The sequence below is a fragment of the Rhipicephalus sanguineus genome, chromosome 7, assembly GCF_013339695.2.
Source record: "Rhipicephalus sanguineus isolate Rsan-2018 chromosome 7, BIME_Rsan_1.4, whole genome shotgun sequence".
NCBI lineage: Eukaryota > Metazoa > Arthropoda > Arachnida > Ixodida > Ixodidae > Rhipicephalus > Rhipicephalus sanguineus.
This window is the reverse complement of record NC_051182.1, coordinates 82,687,970-82,697,914: the sequence shown is the minus strand read 5'-3', so window position 1 is coordinate 82,697,914 and position 9,945 is coordinate 82,687,970. Positions and strand designations below refer to the sequence as shown.

Sequence of the window (9,945 nt, the reverse complement as noted above, 5' to 3'; positions counted from 1 at the left end):
GTACTCGCTATAATTAATTAAAATTGCAAAAACGTTTCTCAAACCCGCCGCTGACTCAGGGCCGCACAAGAGAACGCGCCACCCGGTCTCCGAGCGAGCGAATGCCCCTCCGCATAACGCATCGTCGGCGCTGCGTCACTACATCTGATAAGGGAAACAACCTGTTGGATCTCGCTGCAGACGACGCGTATCTCAACTGCCATAACAAACAGGAATTAGATAAAACGCAGCAAAAAGTACTGCACATTCCGCACACCGAGTTTGCGAGTCTCCCTAACAACATGCTGTTAGATCTGTTATATTTTAGGCCCTTTAAGCGTCAATAGAAATATAGTCATTTACTAATCATAAGAATCCAGTACTGAATGAGCTTTACTCTGTTTTATGTGCAACGTGTAATCATACCAGTCTATTACCTTGTGCTGGATGCCTGGGCTCAGAATAACTGAAGGGGTCCTGCTTGCAGGCGAAATTCAACATCAAACGCAAGGAAATCTACCAGCTCCTTGGTTTCTGCTTTAGACCTCAAGCCTTTCTTGAGCAACAAACTAAGATACCATTCGCAGTGAATGTGAAATAATGAAACGACTAACAAGCTTCGCCTTATTAAGCCCATTATAGAAAGAGTGGCACCACTAACAAAAATGTGACATATTGAGCTAATTTTCGGTCGACGTAGAATAGGACAAACCTTTAAAACACACTCACATCTCCTGACTGGTGATGATCCCCCTGTTTATGCTAAATAAGATCAGCCGCGGACAGTTCGTGAGGCAGAAGCTTATAGGAAAAAAACGCTTTGCGCAGGCATATCGACAATGCATTTCTCTTCATCCGGCAATGTTCCTTGGAAAAGATCCGCCTTTTAGCAGGAGATCTGTTGTTGCGTTTTTGAAATATGCACCCTTTTTGCAGGAAGTACCTAAAAGAGACACATATCACCGATCATTTCAGTTGATGCTGCTGTGGTTGTGATAATTACTGCACGTGCCTCCCGACCCTTGGTATCAAGGGATCGAATAGGGCATTAGTGCTGCTTATAAAAGCCCACATAAGCTTACGTATTAGGCTTGCCTTGATTATCACCTCGCGTATTTAAATTCCATAGGTACTCTCGCTTAACATTGTCATAATTTTACCACATTAATAGAACATACATGTTTTTTTTTAGAATATACAGCCCTTCCAACCAACTTATCGTATCATTGTCTATTCTTTGGCAAAAAGGGGCCCTCGTGCCAGAAACACCTATTTACCATCATCACGAAGCCTTGTGGAGTACCCAGAAGGTAATACAGATGTCTTCCCGATCGCATTCAGACGCGGATTGTCTGTACTGCACGCAAATCGGCGTACTCGCACAGAACTCGGCACACCATGCAAGCTACTTTCTTGTTGAGCTCTCAGCCTTGAGTCCGGAGATTCCCCAGGTCTTGCATGACGACGTGACTGCTGGTCACCTCAGCTACTCGCGCACGTTCGCAAGAATAATTAGTATTATCGGCCGCGCCGTAACGCCGATGTCCCCCATTACGTCCGCACATACCGAGTCTGTGAGCAACGCAAGATACCGCGAAGGCCAGCGGGATTGCAACAACCGGTCGCGCCAATTTACCGACTGTTCCAGCAGATCGGGATGGCCTTACGGGATCTTTTTCGACGTCAGCATACAACAAGTGTACTCTAGTCCATACAGACTACCTCACTTATTACGCCGAAAGTAAAGCGTTTTCCAATGGGAGAGCCGGCGAGGCAGCGAAGTTCTTTGCATACAACATCCTGCTGCGGCATGGTGTCCCAAAAGTCATCATCACCGACAGAGGGGCAGCTTTAACAGTGGTTTGGCCTTGGTTGCGTTAATTGCACTTGGTCAACAGCAGCTTCTCAAATAGGCTGTCTTCTAGACAACGCCGGTTCGGTCTCAAACAAGAAAAGCGGAATGGTTGGCAACCAGGAAAAGATTACCGGCGGAGCACCGGCCTTGAGAGACAGCGACTTTCATCGGCTGAGGCCAGCAGTACTGCGTCCGCCAATGTGCCATCAGCGGCTTCTGGCGCCTAACCACACGTGCCAGTTTTCGCATTGGAGGAACCTTTCGCGCCATACCTGACGCGCATTTGCTTCTATTAACAGAAAAAAACTTTATTTTCTCCTTCTAGCGTATCCGTTCATTTCCTACAACCAAAGCAATCAGAGAACCGTAACCTGCACAGTATTGCGGTACATTCGGTACATCGTAAAGTTATTTGACAGCTGAGATGCAAATACATTGTTCAAATGTATCTCGATGCAAAAATACCGATCTTCAAAAATATCTCTAAGAGTGCGCATCCAGTATTCTTCCCTCTTCTTTTGAACGTCGTTGTTAGCACAGTTAAAATAACTTAACGAGGAATTTCTAAGATGCTATCGCGGCATTCTTGAATCGCGATACTGTACAGTTCTGGACCAAGGTGCGCTAGAGGCTTCCGGCGCCTGAAGAATACGCGCATCTCCGTATGCAGATGTTTAGGAACAGATTACGTCGATACCGCATTTTCTCGCGCATAATCCGCGTCTGCGTTGAATCCGCAACCCCAACTAAAAACCATGGCAAAGGAAGAAAGGTCCCCACGTATTTTCGTGATGTCGCATGTCGTGAATCACCGTGAAGCAGCGCTGTGAAAACTACTAGCGGTCCGAAGTGAAATGTGGCAAATTTTTGAAAATTTTAGATTGAATTATATATGTGGAGCTAATTCTTGTTTTCTGAGATTTCGTTCTATTCTGGTTTACCAGCACCGGTAGGCCAGTAGTACCACCGGTAGGCCTGTAATATTTCCGAAGTTCAAGCTCTAGAAGTTCGAATGAATTCTGGGAGTGGCACGCTAATAGCTGAATGTATGTGGTGATCGCACTTCGCAGTTGGTCAACCTGCAGTAACTGGAGCTGCAGGTCAGTATCTTATCCGTTACCTGAAGACATGCGTTCGGCTAAACAATGCAAGACAGCAAACTAGTCAACCCTTGTTTTTCATTACGATGAAACACATTTCACAGCGTTGCGCAGTACTTGCGGCGTATGTACAGTAAAATGCGGGAGGCACATTCTAAAGTTGACAATGTGTAGACGTATTTTCACTTGCTCCGTTAATTTCAGGGTCGAAGAAAGCGTGGATCATGGCAAGTACGGTGTGTATAATATTGTGCTTCTCCTTGCATAATGTCTATGAGAACTTTTCATTAGGTCTAAAGAAACACGGATATAAAGTATTCAACTATTGCACCATAGCGTTATACACTATGGCTTAGCTACGGTTTATACATGAACCTTTATATGCAGCAGCACTATTGCTCGCGCGCTCCGGGTCTGTGGGTCTCGCTGCATAGCCACATTATGTTGGCACTCAATCAAACTTTCTCGGTATATTTCACAAATGAGAGTCTGAATGATGCCGCCGGAATGTCGAATAATGCTGCTGAGTGTATTGAGGTATAGAGCGAAAATTGGCCTACACCAGGAGTATAGGTTTCATGACATGCGACGGGCGCTTTTAACTAGAAAATATGTTACCTTTGCTGGTCATTCATGTCTAAAGATACCACAATCTGCATTTAAAGTTAAAATTTACGGCCACGCATGCTGACACTCCCAGCAGCTCCAGCGTGTCCAAATAACAGCAACATGTTTGTAAAGAAGTCACACCATCTCCCGCTAAAGGGGACCATGAGGCGATGCGAAGCAGCGTTTCGGCATGTAGAGCACGCGTTTCAGATGGGGAGTGGAGAGGGGAAAGGGGAGAGGGAATGTGGAGAGGGAAAGGGGAGAGGGGAAAGAGATGGAGAGTGGAGAGGGAGAAAGGGAAGAGGAAATGTTGAGAGGGGGATGGGGAAGTGGAGAGGGAGAGGAAATGTGGACAGGAAGGGGAGAGAGAAAGTGGAGAGGGGGAAATGGGAGAGGGAATGTTTAGAGGGGGAGGGGAAGTGGAGAGGGGGAGGGAAGTCGAGAGGGAGAGGAGGTGTGTGGAGAGGGCTTGCACATGCGCAGTGGTCACGCCGCACACCACCACCACCACCACCACCACCGGATTGAACTCCGCTATAAGATGCTTCACATCTAAAACTCCGCGAGTAAAGATAAAGCACTGAACGTCCAGGTACATAGACCGTATGCGTGTCCTCTGCCAATGGTAGCTGTGTCCCGAAGGCTACAAATGCAACAATTCAAAATTGGTCACTTTGGTCGTTTGATGAGGCGTAAAGGGCTGTCCCCTTAAAATGCAACTCTTCACTTAAGATACAACTGTAAACTTCGCAGCGGCTTGCCGAAGCGTTTATACTGATTGGTTTTTCTATCTTCGTCTAATTGTATTTCATTTTCATTTATACGCTTTTATTTTTATGACGTACCTTAATGTTAGCCCTTCCACCATTTACATGTATACTTTTTTATTTTTATGAATGTTCTGATTAATGTTCTTCTGAATATTTTCACTAACTACATCTTAGTTCGTTTTTTTTTTCATTTTCATAATTTTTATAATTTTATTATTACCACATGCCACCACGTCCCCTGTATAACAACAACTCCATTCCTTTGAATTTATTTTTTTTGAAGCTTTTGAACAAGTTGTACCGGCGCTTAACAGGGTGATCCGGAAACATACCAAATTAAGTCACTGTGTACTCGTGTCGCTAATAGGTGCTGCAGTACAGGGCCACGATAACTCTTCAAATTTTTTATGCATTGAAGCGGGTGTCTTCGGCTACGAACTATTGGATCCTTCAGTAGGATCCGATGACCTCCTAAGCATCGGTTCGTTCACCATAGATTGAGAGCGTTAAACCAAACTTGCGTACCCTAAACCGAAAGTATGACACGGTTACAGCTATTGTTATAAAAAATAGAGGTTATGTTTAAAAAACGCATTGGTTGTCAGCAAACACTAGGAGAAATGCGCAAAAACTAAGTTTGTGAAATAATAAAAACTGCAATATTGAAGACCTTATGCTATCTCAGCAAACTAAATCGCATACTAGATGATCTGAATATAGGCAATTTGGGGAGCCAGTAAATCCACATTCGCCAACATTTGCTTTGTTTTTTGTTCTAAGCTATTGTGTGGCCGACATCATTATTAGAGTAACGGCAGAAATCTTTGTGCTTGAATAATATTTAGCGAGTAGATGTAGTTCAAACTTATTTTCTTGTGTGATACTTTGCAGAAATACAACCTATAGAGTGAGTCGCAAAAATCAAGTACCAACCATTGGTGTTACAGCGTTGATGGGTAAGTGCATATCAATCAATCAATCAATCAATCAGTCAATCAATGTCTGTTTCATGGGCAAATCAAGAGCGAGGGAGGGCTACATTTGACTGCACCTGACGAAAGACCCCGTCCCCCCATGTACATCAAACAGCGGTGGCGGTTCTTTAGGGCGCATTGCTATTATACCATATGTTTACGTGCCAGTGTGACCGCAAACTATACACTCATTTAGACTGAATGCATCCAAATTGCGCCTACGCGCAGATACACACATACATATTTATTCATATGTCGTGCTTATTTCATCTGCTCCTGGAGCACCGAGTTATAAATACACATAAGGCAGTGTGGCCACTATGAATCAAACCAAATGCTTATTAATGGCAATCCACAATAATAATAATAATAATAATATATTATACAAGACAAATCCTAAAAAAGAAAGAAAAACAAATATACTCTGACATATAATGCTTTTTTTATAATTTCACGCAATGTTTAACGTACGTCTATTCTGTAAACCACGTTGCTTCCGGCATGAGGAATGCGAAAAACCGAGAATCATGCAGTTTTTCAGAGCGAGTCATTCACGTTCGCATTGAGTAATTGCAATTAGTGGTAAGTATACAACTTTCCCAGAAGGGACATGGAAGTAACCAACAGTGATGAACGGTGCCAAAAATTTAGTAACCTATTGTGAAATTGTTCAGGGCAACAGGCAAACCAAAACAAAACAAGGGCAGGCTAATTGAACACTGTACATTGCGCACCTACAATTACCTAACGCGAAGAGGCTGTTTTCGTTGAAGTTGGCTAGCAGCTGTGCCTTTGACGAGGGGAAGATTACACTGGAGAGTAAGCAGGGTGCACTGAATACGAAGCCTGACGTTGTAGGAACATAAGCTTTTAAGGTAAATATATCAGCGCAAACCACGACACGCCACGAAAATACACAACACAAGCGCCAGTGCTCACCTGGTCTCTCTTGTCTTAGCTGATTTGCGGTGAAGTTTTCACCTTGAGAAAATGCGCTCAGGAAGCATCGAAACAGGAAATGCTTCAAAGGTGGCTGGCATTCGGAGTGTCTCGAATGCCAGAGGCAACGCATATTGCTATCCGTTATGGTAATACGCGTTATTTTCTACGGGTCCCATAAAAGCAACAACCCATGAAATTGTCATTGCGTGGTCCTTATGGTTAGAACCGTGATTTCCAATTGTTCTGTTCTGGAAAGAGATATCACAGAAATATTTAAAAAAAGAAACATACTGCAGTCCTTCCTATTGAATACGCAAGTAAGTTTCATTTTCCCGCTGGCATTTAGTCGCCTATGCGGTCGAATGAATACTGAAGCTTACAGTGGAAGAACTGATGTCCAAAATCATTTTATCGGTTTATCAATAGAAACATATCTGACACAATCGAACGTCACTGCGGCCGCCTGAGCAATGAAAGCGGGCTGGAACGGTAGTCGTAAGCAGTGACAAATAATTATTTCGCGCTGGTAAATATGACATTGTATGTGTAAAAAAACCCACACATCTGCGAGAACTGCATGGGAATAAATCCGAGGGCCATACTTTAGTATCTAGATACATGCAATAAACGCGCATGATATTACTGTTTTGGATAAACGACAACCCAATCCCAGAATCCTGAAGGACACAGATGTGGTTTCCAAATGCATGTCATGAACGGGCACTTGGGATTTCCACTGAAGGAAGGTCGCAAACAAGATAAATTGCTATTTAGGATCAGCAACAAGACAATGAAAAACCCGAGTAATAAATACTTTCTCAATTTCGATTAAAATTATAGAATATATTGAGCTCATTTTAGCTCGGCAGTCAGGAGAATTTTCCCATTTTAACCAGCATAACGGATTACGTGCTTTTATACTTGTTATATTTGAACAATGCCTGAAGTCTGTGTTCAGATAAGAACGCCGTTGCACGTCCGCGGACACCCGTTAATTTCATTCAAAAAATATATTTTGCGGGTAGAGTCCCCATGGCCATGATACCATTTGAAATCTAGCGAAAAAAAGCTTTGCCTTCGTAAAAAAATTCGGAAGTTCCCACTGAGCAGAAACCACTCTCTTACGAGTTGCGCGAAAATGGGAATTTCATGAGATCCTACAAAATAAATATTGTATCTGTGAGTCCGAAAAATTTTCTCGGCATACTACGAGCAGCGTATTATTGCCAAAGATTGTTATATTGCAGTTCTGCTGCTCGTACTTTATGAAAAAAAAAATCAAATACGGCACATTGCTCAGTAATGCTGTAGATTCAGATTTTGTTTGTTAGGCGTCTATAATTCTCAGAATTTCTAAAATTTTCCAGAGTGTGGCCACGCATTAGTTTAACAATTGGCTTAAACGTTCGTAGAGCTAAAGGCAATCGTCGACTTCAGTGTTGTCCGTGCCAGAGAATGTGCCTGGGTCACGCGGTTGTTTCAGGACGACGGTGCGCTTAGTAGCGGCTGGTTGCCGCGCCGTTGCTTGCGGCGTGGTTGGTCGAGGCACGGTCGTTGATGTTTCCAATTGATATTCATTGTCGTCGTGATCAGGCATCGCAGAGGCAGCCAAGGAGCGTCCGCTGCGGAGAAGCGTCGTGAATGTTGAAGCTGGGAGAACCCACATTCTCCACCAAAATATTACGGAGAGAAAAAGACGTCGAAGGTAATATTTACTAGGAATATACGGAGGCCAAAGCCAGGTACACAAGATGGAGCCAAGTCCGCAGGGTATCATGGAACGTCGTCCTCTTTCATGTCATCTCCCTCTTCATCTTCGGTAGCGCTTCGTAGCAAAATTATTGCCAAGAATGATGTCAACGCAAACCAAAAATGCATAAGTGACGGCACGTCCATAAAAATGCAATACATGGAAATGCAATAAAAAAGCCACGTTCGAGTTTATTTAATGTCCTTATGAATTAAAGGCCACTGCGTGCTCTAACTCTGTCTGTAAAAACATGTGGTATTATTTTTGTGAATAATCATTTATTGAGGAAGAATGTAGTTATTGTTGCCATTGCAATGATTTTTTTGTTTTAATTGTGTTCTCGCATGTTCAGGAAACATCAAATTGACAGAAAAAAACAAGGTTTGGCTTTAAAGTGCAAATTTCTGCATATGTATATTTGCAGTCATCGTAGTATTGTTCCTGACGAAAGCAATTCTGGGAAACAGTTCGTTCAGATGCACACTTGAGACGGCTTTTCGCATGCAACAGTTTCTGCAGCCTTAATGCACACAATACACCAGACAGGCATTGAATGAAGACTGGGTCCGCACAGAAAGTGTCCTGTAGATGGCACCAGCGATCTCCGTCTTCTTGCGCCTGGCATAGGACGTGCGACAACGACGTTTCCCTTCAGCGCCATCTTCAGAGGAGAAATTTCTCTTAAGTAAATGACAAAGCTTAGCTCCTCAACATCATTTGACTCAGTAACAAACTTTTTGACAGATACAGATGCATGTGTACATTTTGAGACGATCTGTTTGAATAGGTTGAAGCAGTTTCCAAGACGGAGATAGTTTCTTCTAGCATAAACCTCATGAACAAGGTGTTATCCAAATCTTTTGTAATCCAAAAGTTCCGCTTATTGCTTGTCTTTTTCTTGTGATTGTTCTGATTTCAATGTTTTCTCTTTGGAAATGAAGCACTCCGCAATTGTTGGCAATTACAGGCAAACATGTATACCTGATACCTGAAAAAAATATTCGAAGCTCTTCGTTGTCGCTAGTGGACATTGTCCATTATAGCAACATACACCAACATTACACGTGATGCTTCAGCTTGACCCCGGAATGCATGATAACTAGAACGGCATTCATAGCGATGTTAAAAGAGACCACAATAAATTGGAACAAGCTAAATGAGATGTAGCTGTTCAAGAGAATTCTAAGACTGATGCCAATGGCGTCCGAAAAATGCCTCGGTATAATAAGAAAAAGTGCGAACCTTCGTGGAAACTTCATGAAAGCAAATTTTCTTTTTTATGCCCTTGAGTGTCTTTCAGTACAGTATGAATGGGATCACTCGTAGAGTTGATCAGAATTGCTCAAAATCAGATATTTATTTCTTTGATTCGAGGTAACAAAAAAAACTGTACTTATAAAGATATGTTTTACAATATGCAAGCTAAGCGTACAGGGCAAGAAAACATTGATTATAGTGAAACTTATTTGCAGCTCTTGATGGCGGCTCCTAATTTAATGGCGGTAATGCAGTTGCTCTAATAGTTCATTGAAAGTAAAAAGCAACCTTATGGCGGTTACTGTGCTTGTGCGTGTTTCCATTATGTAGAAAATGGCACCAGAGACCAAGACATATCAAGAGTATACAACGTATTTTACGCTCATCCATCATGTTTTGTCATGGGTACACCACAGAATGATTCAGGTAAGAATATTTCAGTACATTGACACACATGAGGTCAATATTCCGGTAAGTTAAGAGTACTCGCTAATGTGTCACTGTGACTATGAATTAATGAGAAGCTAAGTGGTCTTAGAAGACTCCCTAGATCGCTGATGTTGCTATAAGAGCGGCAGTATCATAATTCTTGCGTAACCAGTGATTTCGAAACAACCCCTATTTTCATTGTGCTGTGCATGTAAATGCGAGGCTGCTATCCCAATATTGGTGCCCTCCTCGGAGGCTTCAATTTCGCCACTACCTTGTA

The 9,945-nt window shown here is 42.8% G+C and overlaps 1 long non-coding RNA gene across 1 annotated transcript; it reads left to right on the top strand.

Annotated features, from left to right (window-relative positions):
* The first annotated feature begins 3,135 nt into the window (after nt 1-3,135).
* Nucleotides 3,136-9,662, top strand: LOC119398806 (uncharacterized). The gene is made up of 3 exons (XR_007416733.1): nt 3,136-3,170; nt 5,205-5,269; nt 9,567-9,662. It is a non-coding gene; the product is annotated as an uncharacterized LOC119398806 (long non-coding RNA).
* The last annotated feature ends 283 nt before the right edge of the window (nt 9,663-9,945 follow it).